General features: G+C 40.0%; 1 protein-coding gene across 1 annotated transcript in view; it reads left to right on the forward strand.

Moving 5' to 3' along the window:
* The first annotated feature begins 609 nt into the window (after positions 1-609).
* Positions 610-21,517, forward strand: part of CNR1 (cannabinoid receptor 1) — a 29,547-nt gene continuing 8,639 nt past the window's right edge. Inside the window, 1 exon segment of the mRNA NM_001242341.2 lies at positions 610-660. The gene's annotated coding sequence lies outside the window, so the exon portion shown is untranslated.

Here is a 21,517-nt window from a genome sequence, read left to right on the forward strand (position 1 = left end):
GCAGTTCCCTCGGCGGGGTCTGTGCCGCCGCCGCTGCCAGGGCAGGACAAAGGCTCATTAACACGTGATGGGACCGCGCTTCATAAATGGGACCGGAGCGAGAGGGAGCCAGAGCGCGAGCGCAGGGAGAGTCGGGGACCGCGCGCGCCGGGCGAGGCGACGGGCTCCGGGGCTGGCGGAAACGGGCGGCCCCACGCCGGGCCAGGCAGGGCGAGCGGGAGGACCCAGCGAGGAGCCCCGGCAAGGGGCGAGGCTCGCGAGCGCAGGGGGCGCCAGTCCCGATCACCGTCGCGGGCTGGCGCTGGAGGCAGGGGACGCCGGCGCACGGGCTGAGCGGACCGACTGACTTCCTGACCGACCGACGGAGGCACACCCCGCTCCACCCCACCCCTCCTCGCCCGCATCCCCGCGCCGGCGCCGCCTCCCTCTCGCTACTCCCTCGGCCACCCCTGCCTTCTCCACTTCTTTTCCGCCTCCGCCTCTTTCTCGGCTCCCGCGGCGCCAGTGCCTTCCCCCGGCCCGGGCGGGGCGCCTCGGTTCCCGGCAGAGCTCTCCGTAGAGTCAGGTGGGGGGACGTTTCGTTCAAGCAGAGAAGCAGCCCCTGCGCTGGGCGAGAGGTGGCGAGGGAGCTTCTCCCGCGAGGACCGGGGGATGCGAAGGGTAAGACCTGGTAGGGTTGCATTTGTAAATACTTCTTCCGCCTCCCGCCCCTTCGGGTGCTGACCAGTGTGGTTCCCAAGTGTCCTTCGTGGAGTTCTGATTCCGTGTGAGCGAATTGTGCACTGGTGTTTACTAAGCCGTAGAGCCCTAGCCTGTTAACTGTGGTCTGTGCTACTTCTGGAGGTTTCTACCATTTACTAGTTATTGAATGTGTGAGCACCTGGCTGTCTGTATGCACTGATGTCTGTTTGTGGAAAATGTGTAATTGTGCATGTTTGAAAAACGGGTGCTTGAGTTGGTGCTTAATGTCTCTAAACCCTATCAGCAGCTGAGTCTTCCTGAAGAAATACATCGATCTCTGCACCAAACCTAGAAGCTGTCCAAAGTCAGATTATTAAATGTCATATAAAGAAATGTATATCAAGTAATAAACTTTTACATATAAAAATATAGCTACAGGAACCACTTTTCTTTGAGGAAAAAGAAATTAGCATTTAACTGATAATTAAATTTGAATGGTGATGGAACCATTGAATTCAGAAGTAGCCATTAGATGAAAAAAAGTTGATGTTGTCTGTTTAAAAGACATTTCTTGCCAAGGCTCACAATCACAAATGATCAGCTCCTGTGAATGAGAATGTGTTTGCTGTGACAGACGTGAGAAACTGTCATTTGGTCATTTGAAAGTTTAAAAGCATCATGCATATTTCTGATTTTAGTTTTCAGTTGAACAGATGAGAAAAAATTGAGTCACCTATTCGTTATTTTGTCTCGCATCTTTTTTATTTTCCTTCACATAAGTGCTGCTCTTGGCTTTGTTGCTTTCTTCACGTATTAGCATCCTCAGGCATTTAATCCAATAAGAGATTAGAACAGATCTACTGGTTTTAAAGGTGTTGAAATATATCTCAGTGGGTTCCATAACTTCTTCTCATTTTTATTACCAAGTTAATATCTTTTGAACAATGAGGGAAATGCAATTTCTCTGGGGAAACTCAGTGGACACTGAGTATCAATGGGTGACCACTGCCATCAATCTATTTTGCAGAATCCTGAGAAGCTCAGAGTAACCAACCTTTAAGGTTCCCATAGGACTTTATCTGATTTAAAGTGTTGTTTTTCTAATCCCACCCTGCTGACAGTTTGCAGGAGAAGATACACTGATTGATTTTTTTCTCTGTCCTTTTTTCCCTGGTACTCCTTGCCCTCCTATGTTCTCTAACTCATTTAGGAGCAATGTTCTCAGAAAGGCTGTGCATAGTTTCTTAAGTGACACAGATTATTTTCTGATTACCTATACATGAATAGCATCCATGCATCTCCAGAATTTTAAACATTGAATACTGCAGGCAGTTACTGTAGGAGCAATAACAGTTACCACAGTTAGGCAAGACACTTGGATACGGTTTTTAAAAACTATTTTAGGTTATCAAGAGAACTTACTGTAAACGAACTCTTTTTATTCTAAAGATGTCTCCTACTCCAGGCAAGGAGCAGTCTTGGCTCAGGTAGGTATCAAGTGTTTGACCGGGAAAGTGTTGGTGTTCCTTGTGTTCCTAAGCCTCTCTGGGGTAAAATAATGCCACAGTGGGATAATGCTTGGTTCTGACCTTTCAGAAAGAAAATTACTATGCTTTCATACTCACGGTTAAAAGGCACATTATATTCATATCTCCTCTTTTAATAGACAGCATCAGTATACATGCATATTAAAAAGAATGTTATGCCCTGTCCCTTAAAAGAAGCTGTAAATGACATTATTCACTTTGGAGAGAGAAGATTCACCTTCCGGTGAAAAAAAGTCCCATCTTACACTGGAGTAGTGCTTGGCTTTGTTTGTTATCCACTGTTTTCTGTCTTTTTCTGTTACCCTTTTCCCAGTGGACCACGTGCCTCCTGTCTCGCCTGTGAGATTGTTCTTCTCTAATAAGCCTAGCTGCAGGATCACTGTGTTCTTTTTGGCATTTCAAAATGTTAAAATAGTGAAATTGTTAAATGTTACCAAGACGAAACTGCTGGGAATGAAATTCTCCAGAAGAACCACTATATTTGTGGCTTGTCATAGCCTCTTCCAAAAGAAAACTCCTTGAATCGGGTTACCTCTTGTCTCAAGAAAGCAGCAATCCCAGTGGTTGTGCTGATATGTGTTTAGTATGCAGTGTCAGCTTATTAAATTACTAAGGCAAAGCCTGAAAAACTCTTTCAAAACAATTGTGTGACATACTTCTTTGCTTTAACCCGGAACTAATATTCACCACCAGAAAATTTAGACAGGCTCCGAGGTTGTCTTGCCTATTAGGTGGAATTAGAATGGGAATACTCTGCTTATCAGAATAAACTATTAGGAAATGGAACTTCTCATAGCAGTTTTTAGTTCACCGGGCTTACCAAATGTTTCTTCCCAGAAAACAGTTGGCCTAATAAGGCAAAGAATTATTTCCCATAATTAGCTCTCCAGGAATGTTGCAAAAGAGAGTAATAAATCAAACTCGGAAATACCTAACAACACGTGATGAGTAAAACAAGATTTGGTTATAGCATCTTGAATTTGGTTAGGAAGATGGGGCCTGTCTGTTAGTTTGCTGCCTGTTATTCTTGGGGTAATGATGTTAGCTCCGTTGCGTGAAGCACATAGATGAGAGCTTTCATTCCTGCAAAAAGGGATGCTGTGTCACCACCGTGTAAGTCTGTCTCTTTTATTTTTGTATTCATCATCTTCTAATTGAACTAACAAATTAGAGTGAAGCCAGCCTTTGGGCTTAAATTATTTATAATTTTGCTTCGGACTCTGAAATCACCTGGACCCAACATTGTTTGAAAAACTATGCCAAGGCCAGGTTTCTATATTGCATATCTATATTTGAGGGGCCGCAAACTCTGCTGAGTTTTTTTTTTTTTTTTTCCATGGATGAAGGCTGGTGGAAAAGTTAATGAGGAAATGAAAACCACTGGATATATTTTGCATTGGTAAAATTTTAGCCTCCTGTTTTCCCTCTGAGTCTCCAGCTCTTTCCTAATCCTGTTCTCATGATAATGTTAACTTTGCAGTATAACCACATGAATCCTGTTTTTGAGGGATTGGAAGGTTCAGCATTTTGTAACTAAATTGCTCTTTAATGTTTTTATAACCATTTATCCACTAATCTATATTCTTAGGTTAGATTGGGTTAACCTCATAACATATTGCAGATCAACTTAGTTTTCTCCCAAATATTTTCTGGACTAAAAGAAACAATAAATATTATCCAGAGTATATGTAATGTCAAATTATAGATTGCAGAATTTAAGATGACAGCATGTATAAATATACCTCTATATGTGTATATGAACAAAATTTTTTCCTGGATGTATAATCACAACTAAATTAAAAATTGAGACATGTTGCCTTGATATATTTGAACATATGATTCAGATTTTAAATAAATTCTATGAATTTGGGGAAATGTCCAAATTCAAGGGAACTGTGCAGATGGACATGGACAACTCAAGGCCAAAGGAAGTACCCACCTTGAATCAAAACAAGACTGTTCTTATTTTCCAGGAGAGTAGAAACCTATTCCAGTCTCCTATGTTCTAAGAATCTTATGAAGGTGCCAGGATGGGCAGAACCACATTCAGTTATAGTTTTCTCGTAAACATTGACTGTTGTGTTTAACACAGTTTTCACTGGTTGTTTATTAATCTTGGAAAGAAAGTTCGGAGAAGATACACAAGGTTATTATGGGCTTCTTAGGTGACACTATGGTAAAGAACCTGCCTGCCAGTGCAGGAGACATACGAGACATGGGCTCCATCCCTGGGTTGGGAAGATTCCCTGGAGGAGGGCATGGCAACCCACTGCAGTATTCTTGCCTGGAGAATCCCATGGACAGAGGAGCCTGGTGGGCTACAGTCCACAGGATCACAAAGAGTTGGACACAGTTGAGCACGCACATACACATACAAAATTATCACTGTGTCACAAGATGCATATTAATATAGTTATATTTCTTGGATAAAACACATTATAATGCTATTACAAGTAAGTTAAAACTTTGGGAAATTTGTGAGGAGAAAAGGGGAAGCCTCTTTTAGTGGTTTTCCAGTGCTTCTCTTGGTACTCCTCAAATGATTTGAGGTTAGATGAACTTCTATCTCAAACAGGCCTGCATGGATAATAGGTATGTCTATGACATACCAGTGATCAGAGGTCAAAGTTGTTGCCTCAAGCAATCAGTGTGATTACCTCCAGTTCTTACCATAAAATATTTACTAAAAAGCTCGGGACTGAACAGGGTGCGTCATGGAAAATGAAGTACATTTCATTGTAACAGTTTTTCTAGGGCAGTTGAGATGACAAATATATTCTTGATCTAATTTTCATGGCTGCTTTCCATATATTTGAAGTACTTTTCATATAGATGATTGGTGAACAACTTTGGAATCTCCTCTAATTTGAAAGTTTCACTAGGACAGGTTAATTTCATAATTTAGGGAGCATGGAATTCTGAGGTTCAGAGTTGCATTCATATGGGTTTTTGAGGAAAGAACTGTTTACTCCCCTAATCTGAGCAAATGGGTCTGGCAGAGTCATTGCAGTTGTACTGAAATACTATGAGTTCCGTTTTAGCCCCAGCTGGGGAAATGTTCACACCTGCACTTTAGCAAAGCTTTCAAAGTTTTGCTTTGCTTGTTTTATTTTGTTAGTGAACATGTGAGTTGAGACTGGTCAGATGGGAATTAGTGTTTTTGGTTTTTTGGCCGACTCATTGTTTTTTACCCCCTAGTGCTATTATTGCATTATAGTCTGTCCTTTCGAATAAGCCTCTCAAAGTAAATTTTGCATTTTTGAATGAAAGGATTTAAGTTCCTTTTTCTTCTAACACAGATGGAAAATAATTTTCCCCTAGGAGTATGATATTTTATTATCTAATGTCTTATTTTTCCACTCTGATTTGGATTTTTAATTGTTTAGAGTTTGGATTCGTTGAAAAGAAATTGGATACCTTTGGCATGATTCCTTACCATCATTATCAACTCTGAATAGCATTAAAAGTTTTCTTCACTTCAGGAGATAAAGTACAGCATAGTTTCCAAAATTCAGCAGTGTAATATCTATTTTTTATTCCCACTCGCAAATTCTATGCTATTGCTTTTTAAAGAAAAGCAGAAGCGTTTTTCAAAGACGTGCCAGGCAATCTGTTGTGGGAGTTGAATATACTGGCAAATGCTTTCACAAACTGTGTATGTCAGTAGTATATTTAAATATAATTTTAAAAAATGTAATTAGGAAAGAATGTTTTTCAAAGTTTATGTTGACATGGGAGGGTTCCCCTCTTTCCTTTATCATTTGTTTATCCATTCTTTAGGCCATATATTTAGAGGAGATAATTGGAGTCAGTATGAGTTCTGTAAATTGAGTTAAAAGGAGTCTTACCTTTAAATTGGTGATAAATTCCAGTATGCTTAAAAAAATAAAACCAAATTTCCACTTTCACATATAGACATTTGAATGGGAAATTTTATAACCTTGATTTCTGTTGGTCTTCCCTGGTGACTCAGATAGTAAAGAATCTGCCTGCAATGCAGGAGACCCCCAGGTTCGATCCTTGGGTCAGAAAGATCCCCTGGAGGAGGGCATAGCAACCCACTCCAGTGTTCTTGCCTGGAGAGTCCCACGGACAGAGGAGCCTGGTGGGCTAGAGTCTGTGGGGTCGCAAAGAGTCAGACACAACTGAGCGACTAATGCTAACTAACTCTATTGGTCAGGCAGCTAAAAAAAGGTGTTTTTAATATAGCAAGTGAACCAATATCATAGGTGGTATGCCTTTGTCACTCTTGTTTACTTCTAAATCAGTTATATTTAAATCAACTTGATTTATTCCTTTGTAAGGGAAGTTTATTTTAATACCACTGTGATCTGTGTATTTTGGTTTATTCCAGCATTACTTCTTAAACGGACCATATTTTCAGCTCATTTCAATGCATGGCTACCAGAATTTCCAAATGTTTTCTCTAGCTTTTGTACAAGTTGTGGGGAACAAGTGATGTGCACATGAAGAAAAATGAAAAAAAGACTTGAAAAAGTTACACAACTTAACTCATAACCAAAGTAAGCAAATGATTGCCCAAAGAATTCTGTGTTTTTGCCTATGTGGGAATATGACTTTAGAAAATATACAACTACTTTTGAAAATTAGATCTAAGTTCATACACACCAGAAAAGGGGGAAATCTTTGAATGATTTTAGTCCTCGACTAAGGAAACTAATTATGAGTAATCTGTGATCCATTTTTATTGATGAAATAATTATAGAGGAAACAGTCTGCCCAGAGTCATATATTTAAGTGTTTGGGAATATATTTCCATGTATTTATAACTTGTAGGTATTTTTGAAAGATCTCTGCCAGCTATAAGCAGTGAAAATTGCATAATTACCGGGGTAGTTCTGTAAGATAATTTGCAATAGATTTGCATTAGTTGGGCCTGCTGCAAAATTTCCATTTTAGTTTGTCATTTTCTGGGTTCATCTCCTGTGATACATTATTTTATGGTTGGGGGGAAAGAAGGGCAAACAGAAATATTTCCAGCTTAAAAAGAAAATAAGCTGGAATGTTACTTTTATTTTTTCCTGTTCTTTTATGCTCAGTAATCGTTGAGTTCCTTCACAATGGTGTTGAAAGACGTGGTTAGCGGTCCTCTCAAACTTTGCGTCAGTTCAGCTGGACACGACTGAGCGACTGAACTGAACTGAGGCGAAGTTTGATAGGACCGCTAACCACGTCTTTCAACACCATTGTGAAGGAACTCAACGATTACTGAGCATAAAAGAACAGGAAAAAATAAAAGTAACACTCTAGCTTATTTTCTTTTTAAGCTGGAAATATTTCTGTTTGCTCTTCTTTTCCCCCAAACCATAAAATAATGTATCACAGAGTAAATAGAATTAAGAAAAAATGGTATGCAGTTTTTAATTTATATCTGCAGCTGAATAAGTACGTGTTATGTCTTGAAGCCACTTTCCTTTGCTGGACAAAAGATCTAGCAAATAAGTTCCCTGAAAAAGTGCAGAGAAGCTTGGAGACTGAAAATCCTTGAGAGATTCTTCACTCCTTTCCCTCATTTTCAGGCTAGACTACATTGTTCTATTTCAATCAAATAGAAAAAGCTTGGTTTTAAAGATCTGTGGGAGGTTATTTTATATTATTTTATGCTTCCTTCGCAATCCATTTCAATGATCGAAAAACCTATACTCATAGAATATTCTTTCTTCCTATCTAACCTCGATACTTCTGAAAGGTTAGTTCTGTTTTCCTCCTTCATCTAATCTTTTTCACAGGTCTCCATCATCTTTAACAGTAGTTCTAAAACCTCAGACTGTCTTAGACTCTCCTGGAGGCCTTGTGAAGACACAAAAGTGCCCCAACTCAGAAACACAGAGTTTTTGATTCTGTAGGTCTGTTGTTTGACCTGCGACTACATTTCTCCCTAGTTCCCAGGTGATGCTGATGCTACTGGTTGAAGAGCATCCCTTCAGAGCCACTGACCTATAAAATTGTTTCCCAGGTTACTCAGTGGTAAAGAATCTGCCTGCCCATGTAGGAGATGAAGGAGACCCTGGGTCGGGAAGATACCCTGGACAAGGAAATGGCAACCCACTCCAGTATTCTTGCTTAGAAAAATCCCATGGACAGAGGAGCCTAGAGGGCTACAGTCCATAGCGTAGCAAAGAGTCAGACATGACTGAGTGACTGAGCTCGCATGTACAACTTATAAACTAACTAGGTGTGCACTTCCAGACCACATGTGATTTATCAGACTATTCTTCAAGATGTATGCTGAGATGTCCAGCCTGTGCTCAACTATCTTATTTCCCATTTCTTTATCTTCATGTCATTTTTCTCAATGCTTTTAGTTCCTCAACTCTGTTCAAAATCATATAGCTGTATCACACAAACCTTAATTCAAAATCAAGTTCTTAAATAAGTATAATAGAACTACTTCATGGTTTCAATGGCATGAAAATTCTGACCTTTCATACAATTTGTTACATTTCCAAAACATATTTTTATATCGTTATTGAAACCAAGTTCTTCTAGTTCTGTTTGTACATTATAATTTGCATCTTGAAAGCATATTTTTTTCTGCTTATATCAAGTATTGCTCATACACACTGAAATTTTTGTTATTAAAGTAGGTGATTTTCAACTAAAGTAGGTGATCTGTAAGTACCTAGTTTTTAAAATCACGTTTAAATGGAACCCTGAACTTAACAATAAAAATGTTTAAAATTATTCCAGCAAGAAAATGATAGGAAGGAAATTGAGTTATTTAGAAAGCTACTGTATCCTTGATTTGTATGAGTATTTGAACAGATACTAACTTCTCTTGTGAAATATTCCATTTTAGCTTCTGTAAGAATAGAAAATAATTTTCCATTCTTTTTCATCACAGAGTTATGACCTGTGTTGGTGATTTCATAATTGAAAATTGGAAAGCCAAATGTTTCATAAAATAGAAATGAGTTGAGTTTGTTATTAGAATTGATTTTGGGCTCCCAAGATATTCCCTTCTTACTTTTAGCATCTCTTGGCATAAACATGTCATTTGTTTTCAGTATAACTACTTTCCTTTACTCATTCTTAATTACTTTCTTGAGGCAGAATTCCAAATACTTACAATTAATTTTTATCAGTATATTAAATTTTCTCAATGCCCTTTTGCCTCAGAAAAATAATTAGAAATTTTGTTTTTGTAGGCAATAGTAATAACCCATTTTAACCATCTCTAACATGTTTTCTTATATATGTTTAAATTAATTCAGTTGTAAAACGCATAAAATGTTGTAGCAGAAGTTGCTCAACCAAAGCAAGAACTATATCCACTGAACAGAGTAACAAATTGATTCCTGAGGGCTTTTAAAAGCCACTCCATCTAGTGGCTGAATTTTCACATAACTTCTCTTGACAAGTTGTTTTGAAAACACACTTGCACATGGAGAAACCACTTGGGAAAAATCAGTGCATAATAGTATGCATTTGAGGAAAGGAAAAAGTCCATTATAATCATAGTTTTATATATTGTCTTTAAAGGTCTATCAACAGTGTATAATTAGAATTCATTCACAGTTGCGCATCTCAAAAAAATCTCCTTATACATCGTTTTTATGTGGCAAAACATTGAGGTTCATAATACACCAGGCTGAACAAGGATCAGAATAAAAAGTAAATACCTGACCTTTGTCCAGAACTTCTGCTCGCCATCAATATAACTTCTGTTTGAAACTGAGATCAAAGATCCTGGGATAAATAGTTGTTGATGTCTTCCATGTAACTTTTACATCTGGGCAGTTCTTTTCAGATGGATGTTTGTATAAGACCAAGGCTCAGGTTTACTTCCCTAATGATCAACGGACTTTATGCCAAAGAAAACTAGCCACAGTTAAAAGTCATTCTGCTAGGATAGTCCTGCTGTATTGCCAACATTGATTTAGTAAACAAGCATTCTAAATGCTTGTTTACTAAATGCCGGGCACAGGGCCGGGCAGAGGATATTCAAGACCATATACTCCAAGTCCTTACTCTGCTCTCAAGGTGTTCATGATCTGAAGGGTTTAGACACAAGAAAGACTGCTATAGAATGATTCAGCATTGCCTATCATCTCTTCAGGAAGAAAACTTCAGAGCACATGTAGGAAGGGGATTTACCCCAGTCAGTACTGTTTGATGATGAAGTACCATCTGCCTGTTACATGTATTCATATCCTACTCACTACTGTCTTCTGTGGGAGGGGAAGAGCAGATGAATGGACCTTATTTGAAGGGTTTGTTGGAAGGGAAAATTGTTTCCCTTGTTTCCTTGACCCACATCCATTATCTAGGTGTGATACATGGATATATAATATCTGCAGTGTTCAGTAGGATTCCTAGGTGGCACTAGTGGTAAAGAACCCGCCGGCCAAGGCTGGAGACTTTAACAGATACAGGTTCAGTCCCTGGGTTGGGAAGATCCCCTGAGGAGGGCATGGCAACCCCCTCCAGTATTCTTGCCTGGAGAATCCCATGGACAGGCACGGCTGGCGGGCTTCAATTCATAGGGTTGCAAAGAGTTGGACACGACTAAAGTGACTCAGCACGTGCACACACACAGTGTTTAGCACAGAGCACATGCCCAATAAAACTTTACACAAAGCATGTAAAGGGCCTATAACTTTATATCCATCTGCCACCTTGCATATAACACAGCTCTGTGCCTGTGCCTTTGAGTGCCAGGAGTCAGTCGCATGCTCTCCCTGTTTGGAGACCTTCTGAGGATTTCTTCTGCCTGGATTCCAGGCGAGATCTTAAGAACTTGACCACAGAAAGGCAGTCTCTCTCTGGGCCTAAGAAAACCACTCTGCTCCCAGTGGAAAGTAGAGTGATTTCCACTGAGTCTGAATATCTCTGTATGGGCAATGGATGTTTCAAGCCTTTGTCAACTAACAACCATCATGTCTCGTTCAGACATGAAGAAAGTGCCCTCTCCATTCCTTGCAGGTGTTGTGGAAACTGTCATTACTGTCCACAGTCCTTATAATTGACTACTGAAAGAAAAAAAGGTCTGTATAAGTTTTTTTTTTTTTAATAATGGCAAAGACAAGTTAGATTTTATTTATTACTTGCCAATAGCCACTGCAAATAAGGTGCTAATCCAGGGCTGAGATTTATATAGTTAATTGTTATACTTTGTCCCTAAAACCCATGGGATAAAGATGATTTGCAAGTGCTGTGGGCAACTTTTTTACTGTCAGCAGATCTTTCTTTCTGATGTTAGTTGTTCATTTTGTAAAATTATTAAGTACTGTATTTATTACCTCCTTTCTCAAAGTTAGTTCTTTCCTTTTCCTTAGAAATGGAAAGAGGAATGTCTTATTAAATGGTTTCTGGACCTCAAAGTTGAGAGCAGAGGTGTTGACTTAGGCAGTCCTGGGTTGAAGTTCCAACTCCACCCTTTCTAGTAGGAAACCCTGGGCAAAAGCATTTCACTTCTCTAAGCCTCAGTTTTCTCATATGTAGAATGGGAATTGTAATAACACCTAATTTATGTGGATATTAAACAAAAATAGTACATAGCCTTAGCATGATGCCTGGCACATAATGTTTCTGATTGAAAAATATTTGGGAATTGGAATTTTCACTGTTGTGCATTTAATTACCCTAGTCACCTAATCACTTTGAGATTTGAGCCTGGGAAAACAAGACTTGATTTTTAGTTGGACTTCTTTAGTCCATGGATTCAAAGACAAGATACTTTTTCTGTTATTGAAAGATGAATGAATAAATGGAAAGGTGTGTTGCTCCATTGGATAACATGTTGCACATTTTAAGTTATTGCTATCCTTGACAATGACCTGTAAAGATAACCTGCCTGCTGGGTTCTGCATATTGCTTTTGGCCTTTATTGATCAAATCTCATAAGCCAGATGAAGACACTCTTATGGAGTATTTTGTATATGGACCATGGCTTCTATGAAATAAAAAAGCTGCAGATTCTATTTTAAGAGATGACTGCTTCAATTATCCTCTTTACAGCTTATATAGAAAAGATATCTCCCCCACCACCAGGCACCTCTCCCTCCACAAATGCAAAGGCACTTGGTAGGAGGAAACATCACAATATCAGAGAAAAATTAAATGATTAATGGAATTGGTTATAAAAGTCAGCAAATCTAAGGAATCTGTTCATTTGTATCATTAATTTGCTTTTGTGATAGGCTTTCCTTCTAGCGTTGTCACCTAATAGTGAGTGCTTAATTTGATGTTGTTTAAAGGCATCATTTCTTGAGCCCTAAAATTCTTTATGTTTTAATAAGACTTCAAAAGTTAAATAAGTAGGCATATGTAAAGGTTAAATTTGAACTGAAATATAGCCTTATAAATATCCTAATGCTATTTAGTTCATATTAGTTGATATTTTTATGAAAAATCTAACACTCATATTGTTAGTAAGAATAGGCCAGAGAAAAGGGTGCATTTAATAACTTCTGCTGTATATTACAAAGTACAAGAAAAGCTAAAGCTATCAGAACCAACCGAGCATTACCAGCATAATGGAATTATCTTTTATATTAATATATGAGAAAGAGAACATTAACACAAGGAAGAAGAATTTGGTATTTTTGCCTGAATCATCAGGATAATTAAGTCAGTCTTTGGCTTTGCTGTGGAAGATGATGCAATAAGTAACAAAACTACTTTAATAATTCCAAAGCTCAACTGGTTGGGCAAGAGTGAGAAAAGACTCAGTTGCCCATTCGACTGTAACAGAAACATCATTCATCTAGTTGTGATGTTGGCACATGAGATCTGCCGTGTATATGAAGGACATGCCTTAGACATAATGCAGTTAAAATTTTCCCTACTAACTTTAGAGAAATACATGAGCAGGTTATTTTTCTTGATCAAATTAAGACAAACCAGACTTGTTCCCAGAAATGAATGTAACATAACAAATATATCCACTGGCACCTTCCTTCTCTTGAACCATTCACAATGATCTTTTATGAGGTTAGCCAAGCAGATGAAGAATTGGCCTAGAGCTCCTATATTTAATATCCTGAATGCCTATCAATCTAGACACGATGAACTTGGCATTGTTTCCTTAAAGCATTTACAAACTTAGACTAGAAAAGGAGCCTGGTGGGGTGATACAGTCTGTAACTACAGTGGGAGCAGCAGTGTTTCTGATGCTTTTAGAGGATTTTCTGCCTTCCTGGATATGACATCATGCAGGAATCTAATACTGTATAGTGCCTTCCTACCCACCCCCCAAGATGCTACAAGGATTTTGACTCCAGAATCAACAGTGACAAATACCTAAATGACTTAAGTATCATTCTAAAACAAAGAAGGTCCTCAGTGGGGCAATGAAGATTAAAATACTCTGTTATTAAATTATATTGATATAGAAAAGACTATTTTAAGTCTTGTTTTGAAGACTTACACCATGCTTATCCTAAGCAGAACATGGATATTTTATACCTTAATGGTTATAGAAGCAAAAATATGGACTCTGAATAGACTTTAAAAAAAATTCCGTGCTGCTAAACCCATGAAAATTTCTTGATGATACTATAGGCTGCTGGTTGATATGTAAGTTTGGAGATGGTGGATAGAGAAGTGGGTGTGCATAGAGATGGAAAAAAAGAACAGGTGATATTATTCTAAAAAACTGAAATTTTTTAAAAATAATAAGATTCAATGTATGAAAGTATTTTTATTATTGTTATTATAAAGGACTTTCCAGATGGCTCAGCGGTAAAGAATCCACTGCCAATGCAGGAGATGCTGGAGACACAAGTTCGATACCTGGATCCAGAAAATCCCCTGGAGGAGGAAATGGCAACCCACTCCAGTATTCTTGCCTGGAGAATCCCACGGACAGGGGACCTGGTGGGCTGCAGTCCATAGGGTCACAATGAGTTGGACACGACTGAGCAACTGCACATGTATGCATAAGGCATGACAGCCTAAATTAGAGTATGTTGCTTATTTTTTAAAAAAGCAAAATTCTAAGAAAATCACCTTAAATGTCATTCATTCTTTTAGTATAATAGTAATAAAAAACCAACTGCTTATTTAATAGGTGCATCTACGCATCTTGCTGAAAATTTGCAATTATGATTTTCCCAGTAGCAAACAAAAGCAAAATTAATGGTAGCTGCATCCCCCACAAAGCCTAAGCTATATTACTAATGAACTCTCAAAGAACACTCTCATTGCAAAAAAAAATAATCAGGTGGAAATTACTGTAATAATCCAAATGTAGAAATAAAGGAAAGAATTAGCAAAAATGCAGAGAACAGTCTTATTGCCACAGTGCCATTAACTGTTAAAATAGCCTGAGCACAGTGGTATTTTGACATTACTAAGATTCTTGAACTGCACAAAATCCATGTATATTTTTAACTGCATTCTTTAATTATAAAGTTGGCTTACACTGGACAGAAATTACTCTATATTTCATAACCATGCCATGCCCTGCCTCTGATTTTAACAAGCTAGTTTGTTTTCATGAAAGTACTTGGTCACATTAAAATGGGAAATTGTGATCACATATGTGATGATCTTAATATAGAGTAAATCATAGGCATGCATGTTTTGCATTATTGAAATAAGGTCCATGATTCTTTGTCTTTACTGAGAAATCATTATAGCTCTTCCAAATGCTAACATTTTCATCCTTGAGGCCATGCCAGTAGGCAGATTTACCTAGATGGGCTGGGATAGGAAAGAGTGATTTAGTAGGAGGTAGTCTTAATTACTGCTGGCAAAATGCCTTAATTGGTGCTTGTAAGAGGCTGGAAGACTTGAATATACTATAAAATGCAAAATGCCTTTATCCCAGTTATTGTTCATCCTTAGAAAAGAGTATAAAGTCCAAAGGCAGAAACTCTGGAGTCTGAGAAACATAGGTTCAGCTACAGATGCTTCACACCTGGACAGTTCATTTAAAACATAAGGGCCTCCATTTCCTTATATGCAAAATAGGATTATAAATAAGCACCTGATAGAGTTGTTATGACAATTTATTGATAGAATATATGCGGAGTCTCAAATGCCTGGAGTATCTTAGACATTCAGTAAAGCTTCTGCCGCTCTCACCCATGTGTGTATCTTTTATTTGCTTTAAGTGCTGAGAGAAAACTAAAAATTGAACAAGCAGCCTATGAGCTAATTAAGCCAATGAATTATCTGGAAGTATAATTAATAATATATGGCAAAGAGTCATTATACTAAGTAATGATAACAATAATTAATATTTATTACAGGCTTAAATTTTGTGCCAGGCACTATGTTAAATATTTTACATGCACGTTTTCTTTCATTTAATTTTTAGAACAATTCTGTGATTGAGGCGTCTTCCTCTACTTTCCTCTTCCACTTCCCATTTTACAGATGAAATAATGAGCCTTAGAAAGATTAACTACTTAACCAAATATAGCTCTGATACTAATCTTGGTTTGCTGCTGCTGCTGCCGCTAAGTCGCTTCAGTCGTGTCCGACTCTGTGCGACCCCATAGACGGCAGCCCACCAGGCTCCCCTGTCCCTGGGATTCTCCAGGCAAGAACACTGGAGTGGGTTGCCATTTCCTTCTCCAATGCATGAAAGTGAAAAGTGAGAGTGAAGTTGCTCAGTCGTGTCTGACTCTTAGAGACCCCGTGGACTGCAGCCCACCAAGCTCCTCTGTCCATGGGATTTTCCAGGCAAGAGTACTGGAGTGGTGTGCCATTGCTTGAATTAGGAGTTAGTAATATCTTGGTTTACTAACTCCTAATTCAATGTTCTCTTAATTACTAGTGCTTTGATTAGTTGGAATCAGTAGGGGAAAGCAGGCAGTTGGTAGGTTAGGGAGATGACCTACCATAACAATTAAAAGCAACTCCAGACCTGTGATATCCAATATGACAGCCACTAGCCACATGTAGCTATTAAGCACTTGAAGTATGGTTAGTTCCACGTGTGTTAGTCACTCAGTTGTGTCCAACTCTTTGTGACCCATGGACTGTAGCCCACCAGGATTCTCTGTCCACGGAATTCTTCAGGCAAGAATACTGGAGTGGGCTGCCATTTCCTTCTCCAGAGGATCTTCCAGACCCAGAGATGGAACCCATGTCTCCTGCATTGCAGGCAGATTCTTTACTGTCTGAACCACCAGAGAAGTCCGAAGCTTCTTATTTAATGTGAGTTCCACATGTTGAAAGGAAAATATTTTGGATGCATTGGGTTAAATAAAATATACCATTAAGATTAATTTCACATTTTACCTTTTTATTTTTACCCTTGATCAGTTCAGTTCAGTCAGTTACTCAGTCTTGTCTGACTCTTTGTAACCTCATGGACTGCAGCACGCCAGGCCTCCCTATCCATCACCGACTCCCAGAGCTTACTCAACTCATGTCCATTGAGTCGGTGATGCCATCCAACCATCTCATCCTCTGTCGTCCCCTTCTCTTCTCACCTTCAATCTTTCCCAGCATCAGGATCTTTTCTAATGAGTCAGTTCTTCACATCAGGTGGCCAAAGTATTAGAGTTTCAGTTTCAACATCAGTCCTTCCAATGAATATTCAGGACTGATTTCCTTTAGGATGGACTGGTTGGATCTCCTTGCAGTTCAAGGGACTCTCAAGAGTCTTCTCCAACACCACAGTTCAAAAGCATCAATTCTTTGGCACTCAGTTTTCTTCACAGTCCAACTCTACAATCCATACATGACCACTGGAAAAACCATAGCCTTGACTAGACGAACCTTTGTTGGCAAAGTAATGTCTCTGCTTTTCAATATGCTGTCTAGATTGGTCGTAACTTTTCTTCCAAGGAGCAAGCGTCTTTTAATTTCATGGCTGCAGTCACCATCTGCAGTGATTTTGGAGCCCCAAAAAATGAAGTCTGACACTGTTTCCACTGTTTCCCCATCTATTTGCCATGAAGTGATGGGACCAGATGCCATGATCTTAGTTTTCTGAATGTTGAGCTTTATGCCAACTTTTCCACTCTCCTCTTTCACTTGCATCAAGAGACTCTTTAGTTCTTCTTCGCTTTCTGCCATAAAGGTGGTGCCATCTGCATCTGAGGTTATTAATATTTCTCCTGGCTATCTTGATTCCAGCTTGTGCTTCATCCAGTCCAGTGTTTCTCATGATGTATTCTGCATATAAGTTAAATAATCAGGGTGACAATATATAGCCTTGAAGTACTCCTTTTCCTATTTGGAACCAGTCTGGTCCAGTTCTAACTGTTGCTTCCTGACCTGCATACAGATTTCTCAAGAGGCAGGTCAGGTGGTCTGGTATTCCCATCTCTTTAAGAATTCTCCAGTTTGTGGTGATCCACACAGTATCCTTAATACTGGAAAGTTAAAAATTGCCAATGTGGCTTGCATTCCATTTTTATGGGACAGCATTGCTCTAGAACCAGAATATCTGATTTCATTCGGGCCCTGCCACCCACTAGCTGTGTGAATGGCAAGTTACTTACCCTCTCTGTACCTTCCATCTACAAAATGGGGACGATGATGGCGTCTACTTTTCATCAGAAACTCTGAGGACCACCCACACATAATAACCTCTCCATATGTGCCTAAAAAGGGAAAAGTCGTAGTCTACCTGTTTATAGAGGCCAAGGAGGAGGAATCCAGGATAAGTCTAGGATGTGAACTTGGGCGTCTGGAAAGATTATTCACAGTACGGTAAGAAATGTGAAACATGACACGGCTGCATTATTTGTGACAGCGGGAGATGATAAATAACCTAAATCTGCCTCGCTAGGAGGCTGGTCACATTCATCTAACAGGTACTCAAGGCAGCTGCTAAGTGAGGAGGGAGGTTTTGTGTACTGCTGTGGCACTGTCTTCACGTACACTTTTAAAATCAACATGCAAAACACTGTATATATTAGTGTTGGTTAAAAGGAAAATAAAGAGGGAATAAATGTATATGCATTTGCTTAACTATTCTTGGAATATCTCTGGAAAGAGCACCAAGAAATGTCTTGTCTCTAAAGAAGAAAACTGGTTGATTGGAACACTGGAAAGGGAGAGGTTAGACTGATTCTTTTGCTGTATATCCCTTTGTACATTTTGAATTATATGAGTAGAATGTGCACATAAAAATAATGAGAATTTCAAAGAAATTAGTTTTTAATTAGGCAATGTGAAGGGAGAATTAGTTACTTGAGAGAAGATGACTTATCGGATGGAGGTCTTGGACTGGCCCCAAGTAGCTGCTTAGAAATGCTGGGCTCAAGCTTTGGTATTCAGGCCAAGTGTCCATTGAATTTATTACCTTTCTCTCTTCTAATTTGAAGGAAAGGCAAATATATATTTTTAAATCATGGCTTTCATGCTTCAGTAAAATTCAACTGCCACCATATTAGCTTTGTGGGAGGATTTCTAAGGGAACCCAGCTTCCCCCATCCCCCTCCTTCACCTGCTATCATGTTGTCAGGCTGGTGAGTCACATAAAAAAAAAGACACAAGTCCTATGTTTGGAAAGCACATTCTAGTTATGGAAATAAATATGTAAACTCGTGAGAGAATGGTGTAATAAAGTCTGTAATAGAGGGGGAAATTGGGAGAACTGCTTCTGCCTGGAGGGAAGGGCAGGTCAAGGAGGTCTCAGAAAGATACGCTAACAGAGACCTTGGAAATGAGTATTTCAGACAGAGGGAGGGGTAGGAGGAAAGGAGGAAGGTGTGCAGGGCGATTCAAGGAGCAGAGAGCCATCTCCTAGGCCAGTGCGCTGTGTGTTTTAAGTATGGGTGGGAGTTGAGAAGCAAAAGTGAGATTTGAGGATGTGCCAGGGCTATTAACGGCTCTCGCAGATTATAGCGCTCTTCTCTATCCCTCCTGTTATATGCACACTTTCATATGTGAGTGGAGTTGTTCAGCAAATGTAAATTTGCACAAAGAGCAAAGTTGACTCAAAAGTTGTGGCCCAATGGTGGGCGCACGTAGGGCATTTTCTGGAAGAACTGAGGCTTTGAGAAAGGACATGACAGACAGATGGCTGAACAGGAAACCTGAGGACACTTGAGAGTGAGCAGGTGGAGCCAGGCTAAGATGGGAACTCAGGAGAGACTTGAAGAGGGGAATCAAGAAGCGGTGGGCAACCATGGTGGCTGTTGGACTTCAGTCTTTTATTTCTGCATCCTTTATAGCCTCTGCAGCTAGCCTGCCTCCCTGGGACACCTGATTGGGCTTTACCAGACTCTCAGTGCACACTGGGTGTCCCTGTGTGGTCTGTGCATTCGTGCTCCTGCCTCTGGTCAAGCCATTCCCAGCCCCCATGTGCCTTGCCCTATGCCAGTGCGGGAAGGAGTACAGAGCCAGCTCAGAAAAGGAGCTAGCTGTAAGTTTCTGAGTAATGCCAGAATTTAACTGTGGAGGATTTAGGGCCATTGGTCCAGTGGTGTCTCCATACTGTCAGTACAGGTCACACTGGGATCATGCAAAAGGGCTACAGGACCAGGAAGGGGTGGAGGAGCCCTCCTGACCTACCTGTCATACTTACTTTGCTCACTGTCTGATAAAACATTGCTGATATCCTTGCTAACCACTATTTAGCCAAAGCTCCCCATGTATATTTAGGCTAGGTAATCATTACATGGGCCTTCCCTTGTGGCTCAGAGGGTAAAGAATCTGCTTGCAATGCAAGAGACCCGGGTTAGATCCCTGGATCAGGAAGATCCTCTGGAGAAGGAAGTGGCAACCCACTTCAGTATTCTTGCCTGAAAAATCCCATGGACAGAGAAGCTTGGTGGGCTACAATTCATGGGGTCTCAAAGAGTCAGACACAACGGAGCAACTAACACAATCATTACACAAGGCAGCTTTCATTTAAAATATCAAAGTCAAGCGAAGCTGCCTCAGTCTTGTCCAGCTCTTTGTAACCCTACGAACTGTAGCCCCTTAGGCTCCTCTGTCCATGGGATTCTCCAAGCAAGAATACTGGAATGGGTTGCTGTGCCCTCCTCCAGGGGATCCTCCCAACCCAGGGATTGAATCTTGAGTCTCTTATGTCTCCTGCATTGGCAGGCAAGTTCTTTAGCACTAGCGCTATCTGGGAAGCCCTAAAATATCAACAACCTCATCTAAATAGAGCATTTTTCTAGCGCATATAGATTGGGTAGCGATTTAGGCAAGATACCTTGATTCAAGCTACTTGCTTTATTCCATTGTGATCGGGAGAATCTGTCCCTCACCTTTTCCTTTTTTGAAATACGTATATTCAATCAACCAACATATATAGGGTCCCCTTCTATATGGTAGGCATTACACTATATGCTGTGGGTAAACATAAGATAAAATTCCTTCCCTCAGTGAGCTTACTGTCTATTGGGTAGGAGGGGCAAAACATATGCAAACACAGAGAAATGTTAGACTATTAAGTAAATGCTGTGACAGAACTCTATTTGAATATTCTAGGAGCCCCAGAGAGGGTACTTCCTCTGATCATGGGAGCTATAGGAGGTGGTGACATCAAATTGCAGGAAAGGACTTGGCCAGATGGAGGAAGGGAAAGGATGTTTGCTGAGAGGAGTATGAAAAGCAGGGGAAACTAATGCACCAAGTTGAAAAGCAGTGGACTTGCTGTGTTCATGGAGCCGAATTATCTGGTGCAAGCGGCAAGTCCAGAAGTGACGAGAGGAGCATTGAAAAGACAGGCAAGGGTTAGATGACCTTGGGAAAGAAGCCTTTTACTAGACTTTGTCCTGTGGGCAATTGGGATGATGGTGGAGATCTTTCTTGCTCAGGGAGAACAGAAGGGGGAGAACTCTGGGCACAGGGAGTGAGAATCAGATCTGAAAGGCACTCAGCTGGGCCTACACAGAAGGCAGAGAGAAGAGCTGTGTTGGATGGTCTGGAGAGCATGAACCTGAAAGGGAAACCTTGTGAATGAATTTGAACTTGGTCTTTAGGGCAAAGAGGTTGAAACGGGAGTAGCATAATCAACTACCTATTTTATGAAGATCCACACAGCAGCTATTTGGGAAGTGGTCAAAAGGGGATTGGTCCAGAGAAAGGAAGGAAAACCGGCCGTGAAGATGGTGCTCAGGTTCTGGTGAGCTGTGATGGTGGCTTGGACATGGAGGTGGCAGAAGGTGGGGACTTGGGCCACATTTTGTGCCTGTTTCCAGTTACTAAACAATGAAAAGCACTTCAGGACACTTAAGGTAGTCATTAAAATGATTTTCTCTGCCTCTGTGTCCTGTCTACACCCACATGAATTCTACTTACTCTTGGTGTAGACATCCTGTTTTGGGGGAAGCCGCCTTCAACCCCTAGACTGCTGCTCCCACAGCATCGTGTATGTCCTTGACTGTAGCTGTTACCATGCT

The sequence above is a fragment of the Bos taurus genome, chromosome 9 (assembly GCF_002263795.3).
Source record: "Bos taurus isolate L1 Dominette 01449 registration number 42190680 breed Hereford chromosome 9, ARS-UCD2.0, whole genome shotgun sequence".
Lineage (NCBI taxonomy): Eukaryota > Metazoa > Chordata > Mammalia > Artiodactyla > Bovidae > Bos > Bos taurus.